The sequence below is a fragment of the Ambystoma mexicanum genome, chromosome 1p (genome assembly GCF_040938575.1).
Source record: "Ambystoma mexicanum isolate Mex_15411 chromosome 1p, UKY_AmexF1_1, whole genome shotgun sequence".
In the NCBI taxonomy this organism is placed as follows: Eukaryota; Metazoa; Chordata; class Amphibia; order Caudata; family Ambystomatidae; genus Ambystoma; species Ambystoma mexicanum.
Window position 1 is genome coordinate 1,334,532,761 of NC_090921.1, and position 21,149 is coordinate 1,334,553,909.

Sequence of the window (21,149 nt, forward strand, 5' to 3'; positions counted from 1 at the left end):
CTAAACATATGTCGCTGTTTTGGTAATTAATGTGGCCATTTGGACATGCCATTTTCTTTTGCCTTATTTCCAAAAGTGCCTTGCGGTCCTGTGAGCGCCTTAAAGGAAATGTTTTCATTCCCGTCCCACTTTTGCGATCACGTGGGCGTCAAATACATAAATGACAGTACGTGCCCTTTTGGCCTTAATTGGTCTTGCCACTTTTTTCTTTTCCTTTTCTTTTTATTTCCAAAGTGCCTTGCGGTCACGTGAACGTTACATTTGTTTCCTTTTCACTGTTGAACTGCTTTGCAGTCATGTGAAAGGGCTGACATTGTCATTGACGGTTGTGTGTTTTTTGGGCTATTTTTAAACGCATTAAAGCACGTCATAGTGCCGGAGCCCGAGTCGCATGTTCTGCAACTTCGCGCATGCGTGGCTTTTCACGAGTGTCTTTTCCCGAAGTGGGGCAGATTTATCTCTTTCTCCTGTGTCTTCTGAAGTCCGTAGGCTGATGAGGTGAGGGGGACTATTCTTGTGGACTCTTATTAATTTGGGAGGAGCCTGTTTCATAGGTTGTTTACAACCTCACACTTTCCCTGCAATTATTTAGTAAAGGCATCTCATCATAACGCCACTATAAGCTGCAGAGCAGCAAGTTGAAATCTGAACCTAGGCATTGCATGCAGCCTCGGTCTTTTGGTTATCTCGAGCTGTGTGTGTTTAACTTTTGTCATGGACTAACAGCGGCAATATTGATGTTTGTTGGACTATTCTCATTATCAGGTTACACTGTAAGCGGCATTCATTATTTTTTGCACATCTTCATGTGCATGAGTTGTATCCATAAGCATTTTTTGCTAACTGTCACCTCTGGATTTTTGTCATATTTCTAGTTCATCTACCCGAACATTTTAGTAGGCTGCGCCTCTCCAGTTCCCATCAAGTAATAGCTGCCTCTTGATTCCCTTAGAGCAAGTCGAGTTCTCTCAAGGTGAGCTTTTGCTTCCGTTCCATCTATTAATTTAACGGTGGGCACATGAGGGCTTGCTCGCTAATTTCATTCTTTGGTTTATATAGATCATGGGACCATCGGAGGTACAAGCCACAGGACCATGGGCCATTTGCCCCCGCCCATCTGTTTAAGCAAAGCAGTTGCTGCATTACAGGTTAGTCCTGTTAGTATACCTTCTTATTGCTCACGTGTCTCCTTAAAAGTGCTACGCTCATACTCACCATTGGCGGCTTGGCCACGAGCACGCAGCATGGTTTCATTCCAGGTCTCACTCGCCCCCAGCTCTGGGTCTCAACTCCGATGTGTTTTGATGTCACTATATTTAACTGCCTTTGATACATCTGACATATTTTTAATTATTTTTCTTTTTTTTAAAAGAAGAATTTTTTTTTTCCTAGTTTCATTAATTGCAGTATATACGCAGCCCATTGTTGATTTGGGTTTAATTGTTAAATTACATAGTTATATTTTTGTTTCCTTCTAGCATCTTTCCTCCTGATGAAGACGTGCAAATTAACATTTCACGTCGAAACCGGTTGAGAAAAACTCAAAGGGATGCAATCTGTACTTTTGTTGTGATCCACCCTTTACAATAGATTTGTGTTTAATAATTGCTATTGTTTCTTGTATAAACTATAAAATAATGAATGTTCTTTTGGGGAGAAATCATGAATTGGGCTCCTCATATGTTTACAGTTGTAAAGTGTTTGTTGGTTTTTAACAATTTGTATGATTGTCACTGTTTGTTGAGATGTGTTTGAATGCTGCACTATTAATGGAAAGTGTGTGGGATTTTTACTAGCCCCCTCGTTTTAGGCAAAATAATGTTGCTGCTCTGCTGTGTTTTGTAAAAATTGTGTAGTGCCTAATAATCTGTGATTTACTCACTTTTTCTAATTTTTTTTGTATCATTCAAAAATAAATTTTGATATATTTTTGTTAAGAATGTTCTCTGCACAATCTTTCTGGTTTGATGAGCTACAGGATATCAGATAAGGTTTAGGATTGCATTAATGGCAGACTGTTGGTCCTAGAGGATATTGGACCTACCAGAGTCCTTTGTCAATCCCTGTTGCACTGGTTCTTAAATCTGGTACAACATATTTGAGGTTTTGCATGGTCTAGGGGCTTCAATGCTTTCAGGAAGACATATGCGTGCACATTCTACAACTCGTGCACAAAAGCTTGTGGATGTAAATGGATGTAGCTCTGTACATGACTACCTTTGATTTGACCTACGTGTACTGGCAAATTGCCTTAACCCTGTTTGTCAGAGAAACAACTCCATTCTACACACAAATATAATGTCTTTCAGCTTAAGAAATGCTCCTGCAATCAACTTGAGGCCGAAACCATAACTCAATTCGATTGGAAACTTTTGTGTTGCCTGTCTCAATAACAGCTGTTTTTAGTTCCGGCTAGGAGGAGCATTTAAACTACTTCCAAAAAGATTGCATGCACTTCAGAGGGTTATGCTGACCATCCAGGCATGTAAATGCGGTACATATTTGCAATTTACCTTGGACACAAGGTTTGCAGGGGCAAACTACAGCCTTCCAGAGAAAGAGCCGTGCAGTTCTCCACTTCACCACTCACTGAACTCCCCTTGAACAAACACCCCATCAAGGTTTTTGGACAGAGGAAAGTTAGAAGGAATTTGTAGAGCTGAAACATGGATTATGGCATGTCCCAGCATTGACAGCCTCATATTATAGCTGGCGTTTCATTGTTAACGCTGACACATCTGAACTAGTGGATGGCACAGTTCTGGCAAAGGTAGATAAGAAAGGCAGAGATGATGATGCAGCAACCATGAGCTGCCAGCTTACAAAAAGATAGTAGATGTAGGTCACTTTAGAACCAAATAGTGCCAAGCTACAGTTTGTGCTGTAGACCAGGGGTCTACAACCTTTGGCTCTCCAGATGTTATGGACTACAATCCCAATCCGCCCCAGGCAGTATAGTCAATAGTGATGGATCAAGGGAGTCGTAGTCCAAAACATCTAGAGAGCCACAGCTTGCAAAGTCTTGCTGTTGACTGTTGAAGTGACTTATGGCCCAAAAGGGGAGAACCCAAAGTTTCTCAATGGCCAATCAGCCTGCAAGGCTAGAAATTTACTGTGGAATATAAGGCAGGAACTAGTCATGGAAATCCATAGGACTTTCTCAAAGGTTTGGACGATTAGAACCTGACAGCCATCCTTTGAGGTTTTAGGTTCCACTGTTTTAATCCAGAAGCAATGCACTGTGAGAGTGATGGTTCCATTCTGCTCTTCTGGTGTGTGGCCCAAGTAAGTTTGATGTTTTAGCCTTATTTGTCTGACTTTTCCCTGATGAGCCCTCATCAACGTCCTTATGAAGGATACAAATACCATTTGTGTCCCAGGACAGACCCTTGTATCCTAGGATTAGGCCACTACAAAGCACACTGTTTCCAATGTGTGCCTCATTTCATTTGATTGAATTTAAAAAGTGCGTTTGCCCTAGTGCTGCACAGAACTAGAAAAAAAAGTATAAAATGCTTTAGTATTGACAAAAATGATTACACCAACAACATGATCAATATCTAGGGATGGTTGTATGAAAGAATAATGAAGGCTACAAAGGACAGCAAGTGAGTGTGTGGAGCAGCCAGAGAGAGAGAGAGAGAGAGAGAGAGAGACAGAGACAGAATTTCCCTGCTTTGTATGAGGCCAGGAAAACAAGCATAAATGGGAACGAGTGGAGAGTGGGCTTGGGAGAGAGAGAAAGAAATGTGTGGAAGAGCAGAGAGAGCAAGAAGGAAATAGAGAACACAAGAGCAGAACAATGGGGACAGAAAAGAAGATGAGAACATTTGAAGCCAATTCAGAGGTATCAAATTCAGAGGCAAGCAAAGTAAAACAGTTAGTGAAGAGAGGAGGGGGGGGGGGCAGGCGAGAGATGAGCATGAAGCAGGAATGGAGACAGAAGATGGATAACAGTCAAACCAATAGTTGGAGAATAGCGAGAGCCAACTAGGGATGGATAACCGTCAAACCAATAGTTGGCAAATAGAGACCCTACTAGGGATGGATAACAGTCAAACCAATAGTTGGAGAATAGCGAGAGCCGACTAGGGATGGATAACAGTCAAACCAATAGTTGGAGAATAGAGAGAGTCGACTAGGCATGGATAACAGTCAAACCAATAGTTGGCAAATAGAGATCCTACTAGGGATGGATAACAGTCAAACCAATAGTTGGAGAATAGCGAGAGCCGACTAGGGATGGATAACAGTCAAACCAATAGTTGGAGAATAGAGAGAGCCGACTAGGGATGGATAACAGTCAAACCAATAGTTGGAGAATAGAGAGAGCCGACTAGGGATGGATAACAGTCAAACCAATAGTTGGAGAATAGAGAGAGCCTACTAGGGATGGAGAACAGTCAAACCAATAGTTGGAGAATGAAGAGAGCCTACTAGGGAGATGTACGTGGATGGAAGAACAGTAATCAAGGCCATAAGTGAGGAGGGGAGTTTTGGTGGAATGGAAAATAGGGCTAGGTCTTCCTGCACAGTTGGCTGTGTGTGCTATTCTGGTAGATCTGATTCTTGTGAATATAGTGCCTGCTGGTACACCTCTTTATTTTCAGGACGGCATGTACACTCTCTGAAGTGTTACATGAACGCGGCACACGTGTACTCAGTAGTACTCCTTCCATTCAAAGAGATTCCTGAATTAATGTATAGTCATTATTTCCAATACATAGATCTGAAATGAAGATACATTTGTAGTTTAGTTTTGTAATCAGATCCAGCTCACATCAAACATGACACAGACTCTGGGGTGAGTGTTAGTGTACAACATTCCTTTGTATGTAGGATGTCTTGGCAGTGCATACCTTTTTGTGTTTTTCTTTTTATCACAGTTTACTTATCTTTTCTGTACAAACACAGACAGCTTATCTGTATGTGCACACTGCGTAGGGTGAGGACAGGACTTTTATCTCTGGGTCCTCAATCTGCTCTGAGTCTCAGAAATAACAGTCCATCAATGTAGCACAATGGAAAGGGCATGCACACAGACAACTGGAGCCTGAGAAAATGAAAGTAACTATTCTTTCCTTAAATTAAAGCAAATACTGTGCAATCTCTCAATGTTCACATTCCTACATCTGCCTTTACAATCCGTCCACAGATGAGACCCTTGCTTGCTTTCATCCTCCATTTCCCGTACTCTTCTGCCCACACCCTCTAATCCAACAACAATCTCAACCTCTCTGTTTCCCGCCCTGCCTGTCCATTGTCAATATTCAGATCTTTCACAGTTCTTGCCTCATCCCTGCAATTACCCATCCCCAAGCAACAAAAAAACTCACCAACATCCATGTATTTAAATCAGCATTTAACTGTCACCTCCTCCTCCTTAAAATTGCACCCACTCTGTCTTCTGACCTGTCCCCTACACTTTTAGTCCCCAGCTGCATCACTGTACTACCACCATCTCCTTGTATATTTCCTCATGTTTATATAGTGTCAATATCCTCCTTGCTATTTGTCCTATGTATCCTGCTCATCAACCGTCTCTTAATTCATATATGCACCCTCTTTCTAAGTCAAGTGACTTCAGGATTGATCTTATTTCTGTATGCACCTGTTGCCTGTGTTTCTATTTGAAGCACACTGTCCTCATAATAGATCAATACAAATCGCATTGCAGAGATAGGAAGCAGCAGATAGCTAACATGAGAAAATCAGTAAAACGTACCTTGATGCCTTTTCAGAGAGCAAAGATAGCACAACAACCTAGCAGCAGGCTTAGGCAATTCTAAACAACAGTCCCCAGTGACACCTTCCTCTCTTTGGGCCTCATCACGAGTTGGGCGGTATGCCGGCCATAATACCGGCCAACTTTGCCGTTAGCGCTACCCGATCTGGCATTTTCAGTGCCGGATCACGGGTTGGGCGTTAACGCTAAATCTCCATTCTCCTTTGGGTAAATTTTCTTATGGTTGGCCAATAACGGTTATAGATTTTGAAACTTGCTGTGCTGAAATTAATTGGGCATCCGTCAAGCTAATGGAGATTGCTGTATTGGGCAGGAATTGTGGAGTGGCCCCATATAAATCGTGGTGCATGTTGAGAAGCTAAAAGAGTCATAGGAGCTGATGATGTTCTAAAAGGGGGGGTCTCTCTGGGAATGATCATCTGATGACCTGCGGTTTTTCGTGGGCCTCTCAGGCCATTCAGTAGTTCTCAAATGTTGAGAAGAATGGAGGAAAGGGAGGGGAATTCATGGAACACTACTTTTATGTAAATTAGCACTCACGTGCCTGCTTCAAGCTCTGGGGGTAGAAGCATGGGTGTCATTATAGGTGGAGACAAAGGTGTTTGTGCCCCTTCTCCCAACTTTCGTGGCACACCATTCTGTCCCCCTCATTTGGCAGTGGCCCCTTTCCTTCAGATGTCATGTCCCCTCCCAATGTTTTCAGTAAAGTTACTCCACTGGGTAGAAGTATCATTAATGAATGGTTTATGGGACTGGTCAAGAGTAATACTAACTACCAGTGAGTGTCATCCTTGAAAACTGTGAGTACCTGAGGCATGAGTGCAATCGGCACAAAATATAGGGGAGCAATTAAGCAGATACTTGCGTATTTAATGGTTAGTCACTTGGGTGCCTTTGCAATTGGACTTAGGTAATGTAATCTCCAAAACACAGTCTTCTGTAGGCCTCATCATGGGTAGTTGATTCCGCCGGGGTACCGTCCAAGGCAATTAGCATTACCGCAGCTCAGTCTGGCGCAATTTGCGCCGGATTCCGAGTTGCAAGGATGGTGGGGGGGGGAGCGGCTGTGGGGACGGTAAGCCCCCATTCCGATTGGGTCCAATGGGGTCAGGGGGCGTTGGAGTTAGAGTAACCCAATGCGGTTGGAGTAACCGATATCGCTGGCAGAAAAATTGCCAAAAATGGCCTCAAAGCCAGCAGAATTCACCTCAAGCTTAAAGCTGGAGGTTAATGCCCCGGAACATGGGATTGGGCAGAGCTGTAAATGCAGTAGTAATAGCGTTACCGCCGCATTTTTCCCCTCCTCACAACTCTTCATGACCCCCATTGACTTGGACTTCTCTTTTTGTGAACAAGTTGAATGGACAGTATTTTTGTAAAAAAGCTATTCGTAATTTTTTAAAACAATGTAATCAATGTGGGCACAGGTATGTTCTCTCTCACGCTATCCCTTAGCCTGAAAGACTTGTAATGCTGGAACTCTAACTTCCCAATTTTAGTCCAGAGTAAACTGGGCCCGTTTTCATTTATTTTTGGGATGTTTTTATATAGTTCCATATGTTGCCGTGTGGGCACATTTAAGCACTTCAGTGGGAAAGGGTAGAGTTAAGGTTTCTTGTGAGCCTGGGCCAAGTCTTGAAGTCACTTTCTCCGGTTCATTAGAATTCTTGTGGGCCATTTGCATACATGAATAAATGGATTTTTAAAACTCTTCAAAATCGTTTGACTCTTTTAGGGGGATGGAATATAAGAGGGAAGAACCTTGTGCAGGCAGGGATCTCCTCCCAAAGCATTTTATTTAGCAAGGTGGATAGCTTATAAGTCAAGGGAGGCTGACCTTAGATGTCTGGTCAGCAGATAGTGCTGGCATAGCTGGATGCATCCAGTGGCAAATCTATGCAGTCTTGAGCACTAGGCATTAAGTTTTAAATTGATTTTTTTCTTAAAGGCAGTGTAAGACAATCATCGCTGGGGACATGTGATCAGATCTCCATAGACCGAAGTTGATACGGGCCATATAGTTCAGGGGTCTGTGATGAAGTCACCTCTGAGAGGCAAGGGGAATGGAACCTGGGACCCTAAGTAAATGTCGGTTTTGGGGTGCTGGCTCTGGAATTGGCATACAGATGATCCACAGGGTCACCATTCCATCCCTATCATTGGGTGTTTCACACTACCAGATCACCAACACCCTCTTCAGGTCCCAGAACTATAACACACAGTTAGAAAAAGGAACTCATCTGAAACCATGCTAACATGGCTTGCGAGACCCTGTTTTGGGGCCCTGTGATCCTCAGATAAATCAAGACAGTCAACCAAGTACTCACGAGTATTTGGTGCACACGCTTGGTTTGTGGAGAGCACTGAGAACCAGCTTCACACAGGTACGGGGAGGATCATGGTCAAACTTACAGGAAGTTACACATGTGGGGGAGCCAAGCAACCCTACACGTCAATAGTGCCCTTCTGGAGTCGGGAGGCCATGAACGAAAGTCTGTCTGACTCCAAAAGACCACCCTTATATCTCTGCAATGTATGGAGCCACGGCCAGGACATGTGAGTATTGTAGTTTGCCTGTGTTCCCGTCAATCAGCGATCTCGCTACCAGGGGGTCCATTATTGCCACTGGTTTACAGCTCACAAGCACAGTGGTGTAACACAAAATGTGGGTGCCCCCCTGGAAGCCATTCTGAGGGGCCCTCTCCTAGCCCAGCAACTAAGCAGGGCCCGCACCACACTCTGGGCAGGCCTGGACAACCACGCATGCACAATGTACATGATGATTATGCTAATGCAGGGACACACCGCTCACTGCACTAGGTGAAAGATGGAAGTCTGCGTTTTAATCATACCTTACATTTTTCACCTAGAATCGAAACATGGGGGCTATGCATGGCTCCTGAGTCCTGACACTCAAATGTACCAGCCAGCTATCTGTGTGGGTAGTGATATTATTCACAGTAATGATACCATAAGAAAGCATGTTCATGTTGGCACTGCCAGTATATTTACAATCATTATCATGTTAGATTTGTCCTTAATGCCCGTAAAACTCTTCTGCCACAAGAAGAAACATATTTCTGCCACACATATTCTTGCGCAACGCGCTCACTGTGACTCACCGGCCAAGCGCATCTGGTCAAAAAACGAATGCGGTTCCCCCACAATCCCTTGCGAGCGTGCAAGCACAGTCACTCGTTGAGTTACTAGCAGACAGTCCAAAATGTAACAACTCCAGTTCAATGACTCAAACCACACACAACATACCCCTCAACGTGAAAGCCAACTGCTTTCTTAAGAGTGGCACAGCCCTTGAGAAACATGGTCCAAGGACATGCCACCTTCCACACACTCGGCATTCGCAGCAAGACAATCGGTGCCACATGAGCAGGCTACCGGAGTCCTGCTTTCGCTGCCAATGCCTGGCCACACCTCCAGAACGCCCCCTCCCCTATCTGAGTCGTGCACTCCCGACTCTAGCAGGAAGGATGCTTTGGCACAGAAATCACAGACTAGGATCCTGCTTCTGCAGCAACACACGCTAATCTACTCCTCAGGAAACAGAAATTAGGAACTCATGCCTCAGGGTGCGCACAAGTTCCGACACTGATGGACTCTAGCTGCAACCCTCAGCCCAGCAATTAACCCCTCTAACAGAAATCCTAACGCAAAGCCACACCCTCATCTAATTTCTAAAGTCCCCAGAACGGCACTATGCAAACTAACTGTATCTACTCAGGCTCTGCTCTCAACCCTGTACCCTGCCTAAAAATAGGCCCCATACACTACACAACACCTCACCACCCCCAGCAACCAGAAGGTTAAGCCCACCCACAAAGTACTAAGCCTCCCCACGACATCCCTTCCACACGACCCCAAAACCTTCAGCGACTCCTCTCATCCTCCCAACATTGGGAACCAACCATCACCCAGACACAAGCTACCTCCCCTACTTAGCCACATAGCCTTTCATAATCAAGACACCCCCCTTCACTCAGTCTCTGTCACTCTGCCCACAGCCCCTCAGCCCTCATGACCTGCACCCTCATCAACGCTTGCTCCCTTCCTGCCCATGCACTGGATATCAATGACTTAATCACCAAACAGAACTTGGACAAACTAGCCATGGCGGAGACCTGGCTTCATGAAGCCTCTGGCCCTGTCCTATCTCTAGCCATAACCACGGGGTACACTATCTTCTGGAATTACAGACCCTCCTCCAGGGGAGGCGGAGTCACCTTGATTGCTAAAGTATCCATTCCCCTCAGATGATTTAACACATCCATTGAGGGGAATACATACCTCCTATCACTCAAACTCTCCCCATCACCCGCATGTACAATCACTATCCACCTCCTCTACCATCCTCCTGCCCCCTCTCTAAACATGGAGGCAAAACTCCTTCACATTCACCAGGATAACTTAAATGCCTCCACCAAAATTATCTTCTAGGAGACCTCAACCTGGGCCTCCTTGACCTCAACAACCTACCCGTTAAATCACTATCTGACGCCTGTGACACCCTGGGCTTCATTCAACAAATCACCAATCGCACCCAAAAAAAAAGGACACACTCTAGACTGGATTACCAACCACAACTGCAAAGTCTCCTCTAGCGCCAACACCCTGGTCAGACCACCATATTTTTCACTTCTCTATCCCACAGCCAAAAGCCCCCAAATCACTACCCAACTCACTTCCTCCTGCTGTTACACAGAGCTCACAGAAGCTCACCAGAGACAATATCCTGCCCTTGCTCAACATCCAGTGCCTTCTGCGCCCTTTCACCACCAATACCAAATCTCTAGTGGATATGTACACTTCATTCCTCTCAGAAGGAGGGAACACCTTAACCCTCATAGTTCCTCATAAATTGTAAAAAGTCAGACATTCCAACTCACGGGTTACCCCCGACCTTCTCGAACTATGTACCCTGAAATGACAAGCCCAGCTAACGTGGCTAAAGAATCCCACTGACACTACAAAAGAGGACTTCTCCGAAATTTCCAGACGTTACTAATCACCCATAATAACGGCCAAATCATATTCCTTCAAAACCAGAATCAGCAAAGCCAAGTCAGACACGAAAGAGATTTTTACCATCTACAGAGAACTTGAATCCCCAGCAGCACCCGTCACAACACTCACTCAAGACCTGGTGCACAAGCATCCAAGCAGCACCCTTAGGCAAAATTGACACCTTGAGCATGAAAATCTTTTCACAACAAGCAAAATTCAATATAGATCCCAGAGCTACTAGCAACAGCTCCACACCTCCCCCCATTCCATCCAACCCTCAGTTCTTCTTCAGAGACCTCTCCGAAACAGAAGTCACAAAATGGATTAAAAGTCTAAAACCATCAAAATTCAAAGGCCAGATATGCCCTGCATCCCTCATCAAACATTGTGCTGACACACTAACCCGCATCATCACAGCCATCATAAATGCTAGCTTCACTCAAAGCACTGTTCCAGCCAGCCTCAAAGAAGCATAGGTCCTTCCACTCCTGAAAAACACATCCCTACACCCAGCCATTCCCGCAAACTATAGGCCAATCACCACTGTCCCCTTCCTCCTAAAGTTTTTGGGCCGAGCTGCCTACCTGCAAGTCCAACAGTTCTTGTAGGACAAGAAAATCCTTGGAATGCGACAATTTGCCTTCCGCCCAGGGCATGGTACTGAATCAGCCCCTCTCAACCTAAAAAAGCAGCTAGACCAGGTCAGGGACGAGGATAAATCTGCCTTGCTTCTCCTCTTAGACCTATCAGCAGCATTTGACCTGGTCAACCACCAAATCCTTTGCCTTCACCTCGTCAGTCACACTAATTTCTCACCCTCAGCCACAGCCTGGATCACTTCCTTCCAGGAAGGAAGAGTCATGAGGGTCTTCTCAGAGATCGTAATGCCTCTGCCTCTCCTATCACTTGTGGTGTGCCACAAGGGTCTTGCATCACCCCAACACTTTACAATATATTTACCAGGCCTATGTTCACCATCCTAGACTCCCGCGGTTTAGCTTACAGCAACTATGCAGACGACACCCAAATACTGATCCCTCTCTCAGGCAACTACACAGATGACTCCGACACCATTAACAAGATCTATTCTACAATACAGACCTGGATGGCAGCAAATCATCTCTATCTCAACAGTGACAAAACTGTCATGATGCCCGCTCCTGGGGAGCCGGTTCAAGCCCTGCGTCCCCGAAAGCGGACATCCAGTCCCCAAGGAAGGACCCAGCAACCCCACATAGGGGCCCTTTGGACAGTGTCCTGGCGCCTATGGCGCCAGGCTCATAAAGGACATCAGTCCTGGCGCCATAGGCGCCAGGCTCATTATGGATGTGCTTGGGTGCACTTACCTGATGCAGACCATGCTGCAGCATCCCGGCCTCCTTGAGGCCTGAAAGGAACTACTTTACCTGTGGGACTAATTTACCATCCGGGTGTGGTCGGGGAAGGATACATATCTGATTGGAGGAAGGATACATACCTGGAACTTCTTCCAAGGCTATTTAAACCCCACCCGAACAGCCACACGTGCTTCGCGTTGTTCTGCATCTAGCAGCTGGAAGCTCACCGTGCCTGCTCCTGCATCCTGACTTCTGCCACGCCTGCCAGCATCTTGGATCACCTGCAAAGGAAGAGAAGAAGAGAACAGAAGAAGGAAAAGTCCTTACCTGCTAAATCCGCATCCCGGAGACATCTCGCCGACAATCCTGAAAAGGAAGACTTTTATTTAAAAGCTCATCGCGTCGATCGCTGCAGCGCCGCATTCCACTCACCTTTACTGGGCGCCTCCATGTTCAGCAGCGATCATCCGGATTCACAGTCACGCCCCAGCGCCTAGGGAGAAAAAGACCAGAACAAAAGGTGAGAGAGAGAAGGGAATAAGGAAAGCTAAATCTCCATGTTAAGACGTACCTGTTGATTCATTCTCTCTTCATTTCGGGTCCGCGCCGCATCCTGGCATTTCCGGACCCCGGCCCCTAAGGGGAAAAAGAGACATCAGCGTTAATGAGCGAATGAAAAGACATTACCAAAAAAACGCTCATTAAAGACTTACCTGATTTCTACAAGGATTTCACCTCTCATCTCGGGTCGGTGCCTGTTCCCCGGCATTCCGTACCCCGGCCCCTATGGGGAGAAAGACACAAGACACTAGCATTAGTACATTAATGCATGGACACAAGGGGAACGTCTTATCAAAAAACATACCTGGAAACCAAGCAAGTTTGGTTCTCACCAATCCGAAAATCCAGTGAAGTAACTGGATACCAACGCGCCCCTGCATCAGAAGCAGGATGGAGAGCTCGTCCTTCCAGACCCTAAGGTGAGACGCTACGAGGAATCACAGAAGGGTTTCGAGGAGGGTAAGAGGGGAAAGTGGGAGGCTGATTGCATTACCCCGCAGACAGTTAATCCCCTATTTTCGCCTACAGAAGGATACTTCTGCGAGCCAGACAAGCCAGATTTGGGGGCCCGGTCCAGTCCGTCTTCCGAACCCTGCGCATCACTTTAGAAGAGGTCACAGCAGCACGAACCAGGCCAGCGCCTCTGTGGGAGTCAGGTGAGCGTTACAGAACGCGAAGCCTTCCTACAAATTCCCACCCAGGCGCTATGGAAAGTTCTGAGACTGATCAGTTGGCCCAATTACTGGGGGAATTACGGGCCGAAGTACATGCCGCTCGTCAAGAGACTAATGCCCTTAGGAGGGAATTAATAATATCAAAGGAAAGAACTGATGACCTGGCCAGACAGCTTTTGCAAGGTCAAGCTGGGCAAACTCCTCTACCTGGTTCCGGAGGGAACCCCGCTCCTGTGATTTCCAGTAACCCTGTGCAGATTAATCTACCTGGAAACATGCCGCTGGCCCCACCCGAACGCTTTGCTGGGGACCCCAAACGATTCGCCGTATTCATGAATCAGTGTCGTTTGCACTTCCTATGCAGACCTGGTGCCTTCCCTAATGATCAGACCAATGTAGCCTTTGTATTGTCATATCTCAGCGGCTGCGCTGCTGATTGGTCAGTTCCACTGGTTACTCAAGTTGACCCGATTCTCCGTGATTTTCAAAGGTTTCAAGCAAGCATGGAAAGGTTATTTGCTCGACACTCTCAGGGGCAGGCTCTGGATGACGAACTTCTATCCCTGCGACAGGGCAATCAGGACCTCCTATCCTATATTGCAACCTTTAATAGACTAATTGTGGAAACGGGATGGCCAGAGGATAAAAGAGTCACGTTGTTTTATCGAGGCCTACGCAAAGAACTTAAAGATGTCTTGGCCCAAGTTGTAAATCCGCCCCAAGAATGCACAGAGTATATAGACTTAGTGGTCCAATTGGATCACAGACTTCAAAATAGAAAAGCAGATCGTTCCAGGTTTGATACCCGGGTGTTGGTCAAGACCCATGCTAATCCCAAGGGAGTTGATGTCTCTGAGCCTATGCAAATTGGAGGGGTTAAAGGACCCTTAACTTAAAAGGAACGTGAAAGGAGGCGGCAGTTAAAATTATGTCTTTATTGTGGGAATTCTGGACACTTTCTACGAGATTGCCCGGCAAAACCGCCCCGAAAGGCGGTAGGAGCCGCTGATAAAAACCATGAAGACTCTGTTTCGGGAAACGACTCTGCCCGACAAGTGTAGGTGTCCGCTTGCCGAGCTTGAAAACTAACTCTCAGACCTCGCATTTCATTGTGCCAATGGTTCTCGTAGATCCAGAACAGCCTAAGCGGTTGCATGCAATAAAGGAATACATCGATAGTGGGGCTATTGGAAACTATGTGGATCGTGAATTGGTCTCTAGGATTAACCTCCCTCTCCGTCCTAAAACCAGCAAAGATGTCATCACCACAGTCGATGGAACTGAAATTGCCTCTGGACCGGTAACACATTCCACTACTGAGGTGACTCTTATTGGTCCCGACGGCCATCGGGAGGGTGTTGTGTTTGATGTAATCAAGGCTCCACAGTTTCAGGTTATTCTTGGAATCCCTTGGTTAGGGACACATAATCCTCAAATTGATTGGCGAGCTAAGAGAATAACCTTCCCGGATTGTACACAAACCTGCTACCCAGAAAACCTGAAGATTAATCTAGCATCTGTAACCTCTGCCTCCATGCAACTACCTCCGGAATACCAAGACTTTCAGGACGTCTTCCAAAAGGAACAGGCCAACACATTACCTCCTCACAGATCGTACGATTGCCAAATCGATCTGGTGCCCAGTGCACAACCCCCTTGTAGCAGGATTTATGCCCTTACCGAACCTGAGAATCTGCATTTGAGACAATATTTGGATCAATACCTAGCTAATGGTTTTATTCGCCCGTCAAAGTCCCCGGCATCCTCGGCTTTGTTCTTCGTGCCCAAAAAAGAAGGCGACCTTAGAATTTGTATCGATTACCGCGCATTGAACCATATAACGGTTAAAAACCGTTATCCTCTGCCTCTGATCCCTGAACTCCTTGACCAGGTGAAGGACGCTTGCATATACACCAAGTTAGATCTCCTGGGGGCTTATCATCTGGTACGATTTAAAGAAGGCGACGAATGGAAAACTGCCTTCCGTACTAAATACGGATTATTCGAGTACCAGGTGATGCCTTTCGGATTGTGTAACGCGCCGGCTGCCTTCCAATACTTCATGATTGATGTCCTTTGGGAACTCATCGATGTTTGTGTTGTCGTATATATCGATGACATTCTGGTGTACTCCTCTTCGGAATCTGATCACAGAAAACACGTCAGGGCAGTACTTGAAAAACTGCACCAACACAAACTATTTGCTAAATTGGAGAAATGTGTTTTCCATACCACAGAAGTCGAGTTTCTAGGTTTCATCCTGACACCCAAAGGAGTCCGAATGGACTCAAGAAAAGTGGATGCCATCCTCAAATGGCCATCACCTAGCTCTGTAAAAGGGGTTCAAAGCATGCTCGGCTTTGCCAATTTCTATCGCAGGTTTATCCCGGAATTTTCACGCGTGGTACAACCCATTACTGCACTCTTGAGGAAAAATAAACGTTTTGAATGGTCTGAAGAAGCCGAGCAGGCCTTTCAGGATTTAAAAGCTAAGTTTACCTCCGCACCTATATTGAAACACCCGCGTCCAGATCTCCCTTATGTCGTCGAGACTGACGCATCCAGCCTAGCCATGGGAGCTGTCCTGTCCCAAAGAGATCCCGAAACCAACCAACTGCATCCCGTAGCATTTTGGTCCAGAAAATTCTCGGCACCCGAGGTTAATTATGCAATCACGGACAAAGAACTGTTAGCCATTAAGTCCGCTTTTAAAGCCTGGCGGCATTATCTGCTTGGCACTCGACATACCATCACAGTGATCACCGATTACCAGAATTTACAGTATTTGAAAACCGCCAAGGCTCAGTCATCACGGCAGCTCCGATGGGCTTTGTTTTTCGCTGAATTTGATTTCGTGATTACCTATCGACCTGGCTGCAAGAATGGCAAAGCAGACGCCTTATCCCGAATTGAAATGGGAGAATCTGATACAAACTCAGAACCAGTACCAATAATTCCCGAACAGAGGATTCTAGGCATGACTTCGTTACAGACGCTTGAAGACATTGAAGCCAGAGTGAAACAACTCCTGGACTCTACAACCTTACAGGATTGGATACAAAAGGGATCAGACTTTACCATAGATAATGGTTTAACTTATTTTCAAGGACGCTTATTCCTGCCAGATAAGGAATTACACAAACCAGTTATTTCCGGTTATCATGATGCATTAATAGAGGGACACCCCGGTATTGCCAAGACAGAGGAAAAGGTGAAACGACAATTTTGGTGGCCCTCTTGGCGAAAAGATGTTAAATGTTTTGTGATGTCCTGTGGTGTTTTCGCCCAAAATAAAAGTATAAAGAAAAGACCAGCCGGTCTCCTTCAACCTCTAGACATACCGCCAGCACCCTGGCACACCCTATCAATGGATTTTATTACGGACCTGCCTCCTTGTTCGGGGTACAATACTATTCTGGTAATTGTGGATTTGTTTTCCAAAATGGCCCACTTTATTCCTTTGAAAGGTTTACCTTCAGCTTCTGTCCTAGCCAAAGAATTCCTCGAAAATATTGTTCGGCTACATGGATTCCCATCTATACTAATGTCTGACCGGGGAAGCCAATTCATTTCCCACTTCTGGCGCAAATGTTGTCAAATGGCACAGATCGACGTAAGTTTATTGACCTGTCACCACCCTCAGACCGATGGTCAGACCGAGAGGACAAATCAGACCCTTGAGCAATACTTACAGTGTATGTTACAGCAATCTGAAAGCAACTGGAAAGACATTCTTTGGATAGCCGAATACGCATATAATAATTCGGTACACTCTGGAACTGGCCACAGTCCTTTTTATACTTTGTTTGGGCATCACCCTCGAACCTCAAACCTTGACTCACCTCAGAACCTCGGAATGCCTGCAGTAGAACATCTGCATTCTACAATTACCCAAGCCTTCAAAGAGGCAACTACGCATTTACAACAAGCCAAGAGAAAATACAAGGAGAATGCTGATCTACATCGGAGTGAAGCACCTCCGTATCAGATTGGGGATCAAGTGTGGTTAGCTACCAGACATTTACCACTCAAAGGGCCTCGAACATTTAACCCAAAATATCTGGGACCTTATTCTATTACGGCAATAATTAACCCAGTGGCTGTTAAACTTGATTTACCAGCTGGTATGCGAATTCACCCTGTTTTTCATGTGTCACTTCTGAAACCAGTGGTACCCGGAACCCGACTACTCAAACCTCCAGAACCTATTCTAATAGATGGGGAGCCCGAATTCGAAGTGAAGAACATTTTAGACTCAAAAATGTTTAGGTCAAAACTGTTCTTGCTAATTGATTGGAAGGGGTACGGACCTCAGGAGAGGTCGTGGGAATCCAGCGACCATGTGCATGCACCTCGATTAGTCAGGAAATTCCACCGACTCTTCCCAGACAAACCAAAACCCCCGGAGGGAACAACCTTGGGAGGGGTTTTGGGGGGGGAGTGCTGTCATGATGCCCGCTCCCGGGGAGCCGGTTCAAGGACTACGTCCCCGAAAGCAGACATCCAGTCCCCAAGGAAGGACCCAGCAACCCCATATAGGGGCCCTTTGGACAGTGTCCTGGCGCCTATGGCGCCAGGCTCATGAAAGACATCAGTCCTGGCGCCATAGGCGCCAGGCTCATTATGGATGTGCTTGGGTGCACTTACCTGATGCAGACCATGCTGCAGGATCCCAGCCTCCTTGAGTCCTGAAAGGAACTACTTTACCTGTGGGACTAATTTACCATCCGGGCGTGGTCGGGGAAGGATACATACCTGATTGGAGGAAGGATACATACCTGGAACTTCTTCCAAGGCTATTTAAACCCCACCCGAACAGCCACACGTGCTTCGCGTTGTTCTGCATCTAGCAGCTGGACGCTCACTGTGTCTGATCCTGCATCCTGACTTCTGCCACGCCTGCCAGCATCCTGGATCACCTGCAAAGGAAGAGAAGAAGAGAACAGAAGAAGGAAAAGTCCTTACCTGCTAAATCCGCATCCCGGAGACATCTCGCCGACAATCCTGAAAAGGAAGACTTTTATTTAAAAGCTCATCGCGTCGATCGCTGCAGCACCGCATTCCACTCACCTTTACTGGGTGCCTCCATGTTCAGCAGCGATCATCCGGATTCGCAGTCACGCCCCAGCGCCTAGGGAGAAAAAGACCAGAACAAAAGGTGAGAGAGATAAGGGAATAAGGAAAGCTAAATCTCCATGTTAAGACTTACCTGTTGATTCATTCTCTCTTCATTTCGGGTCCGCGCCGCATCCTGGCATTTCCGGACCCCGGCCCCTAAGGGGAAAAAGAGACATCAGCGTTAATGAGCGAATGAAAAGACATTACCAAAAAAACGCTCATTAAAGACTTACCTGATTTCTACAAGGATTTCACCTCTCATCTCGGGTCAGTGCCTGTTCCCCGGCATTCCGTACCCCGGCCCCTATGGGGAGAAAGACACTAGCATTAGTACATTAATGCATGGACACAAGGGGAACCTCTTATCAAAAAACTTACCTGGAAGCCAAGCAAGTTTGGTTCTCACCAATCCGAAAATCCAGTGAAGTAACTGGATACCAACGCGCCCCTGCATCAGAAGCAGGATGGAGAGCTTGTCCTTCCAGACCCTAAGGTGAGACGCTACGAGGAATCACAGAAGGGTTTCGAGGAGGGTGAGAGGGGAAAGTGGGAGGCTGATTGCATTACCCCGCAGACAGTTAATCCCCTATTTTCGCCTACAGAAGGATACTTCTGTGAGCCAGACAAGCCAGATTTGGGGGCCCGGTCCAGTCCGTCTTCCGAACCCTGCGCATCACCTTAGAAGAGGTCACAGCAGCGTGAACCAGGCCAGCGCCTCCGTGGGAGTCAGGTGAGCGTTACAAAAACGGAAATCTTAATTGTCGGATCACCAAGCGCCCTAAAGTCCCTCAACAATCAATACACTGCCTTCCAAATTGACAACTGTTCCATTCCCGTCTCAAACAATGTTAAGACTCTAGGGGTCTACTTGGACCCCTCACTCACTATGAGCAGACAAGTAAGCGCTGATGCCTCTTCAGCAGCCTAGGCCACCAAGGTCCTCTATGCGGTCAGACCCTTCCTCTCCAAAAACAATTGCCTAACCATTGCCCCTGTAATCATTGGCTCCAAGGTCGATTACTGCAATGTCCTATTCAATGGCACCTCGTCCGTAAACATCCACAAACTCCAAGCCATCCAGAATAACACCCTCAGATCAGCCCTGAATATCCCTAAGAGAGAGCACATCTCAAGAGCTAGAAGAGAAGCACACTGGCTCCCCATCCAGGAGCGTATCACCTTTAAAACACTCTCCATTGCCCATAAGTGCCTCTCCAACACAGCGCCACCCTACCTTTCCCAAAGAATCACCAAAGCCCACCCATCTAGACCCACTAGGACCTCCTACACTGATTGACTAATTGTTCCCAAAGTAAAGAGATGCAAAGCCGGAGGCTCCAGCTTCCCATACCTTGCTGCTAAACTTTGGAACTACCTCCCACCCTCCCTGAGGGCTGAGAAATCTTATTGGATCTTCCTCAAAGCTCTTAAAACTCAGCTTTTCACCTAAACTTTAACTCCCCCTACCCCTCTAATCGCCAGGAACCCCCCCCCGCTACATCTACTACTGTTTTTTATGTATCATATTTGCCATTTGGTTATTGTACCTGTGTTACCAATGATATTGTATGACGAAAATATGTCTGCATGACACTAGCTTGACTAGTAGTCTTTTACGTGCAACAGCTCCTCAATGCCTCCGGGTTGTATGCGCGCTATACAAATGAAATAAATAAATAAACCCCTGCACCACCATATAAGAATACTCATGTTGACTTTTCCCTCAATGCAAGTAAAACATGCAATGCTACAGTAAGGAATAATTTCCTAGTTTGGCTGCATGTATATTTCCACCCAACATGTAAGAACTCTCATCATGTTGTCCTTGCATTTAACACTAGTACAACATGCAATGCCACCGTAAGATAACATTTATTTGCTGACTGTACAAGTGCCCGCACACTCATGTAAGAACACACATTATTTTGGCCTTGCCCCATATGTGAGTAAAACATGCCATGCCAAAGAAAGAACATGTCCAGTCTGCCTGCCACATTGTGCAATAAACCCCCACCCCAAACCTCCCTCTATGTAATAACATTCATCAGGTTGGCCTTGTGGAAAAATACAAGCAAAACATGTAAAACAACGTCCATGCTCTAATGCCCCTTGCCTGAAGCCCAACACTGCACGCACACATTCATACTCATTGACCCACCAGCCCTCACCTATTTGTGGCTGGAAAATTGTTAAATTGGAGGGGTGTAAATATTTCCCTCAAATATGTCAGAGCGTGCGAGTATAGCGAGGGAGCGCGAACCAACCAAAGGTGTATATTTTTGGTTTTGTAGGGTAACTCTAGTCAAAAAATCCACTAAATGTAATTTACCAACAGTGCACAGGACCATTTCCCAAAGCATTTTCATGATGCCTTTGCCCGCAATATATGCCACTTTCACGCTATCTGTGCCTATTATATGTCCATGCTGGCTGCACCTATACATGCCTGTATTCCATATAAGAACATACTCATTTCTGCTTTGTGCAATAATGCCAGTAATGATAATATGAGAAAACATGTGCAGCCTGGCTTTGTCAATATGTCGCAGCATCCCCACAGAAGGACATGCTCCTGTTAGCTTTGCCATTCAAAATGCCATGCACCAATAAGAAAACATGCCCAAAATGGCTGCATCAAAATGCCGGACTTGCCAAGTAATAACACATATCATGTTTAGTGTATCATAGATGGGC

The 21,149-nt window shown here is 46.0% G+C and overlaps 1 long non-coding RNA gene across 1 annotated transcript; it reads left to right on the plus strand.

The window, feature by feature from the left end:
* The first annotated feature begins 377 nt into the window (after window positions 1-377).
* On the plus strand, window positions 378-1,918 carry LOC138576361 (uncharacterized). Its single transcript, XR_011303966.1, has 4 exons — window positions 378-498; window positions 876-973; window positions 1,060-1,148; window positions 1,479-1,918. It is a non-coding gene; the product is annotated as an uncharacterized lncRNA (long non-coding RNA).
* The last annotated feature ends 19,231 nt before the right edge of the window (window positions 1,919-21,149 follow it).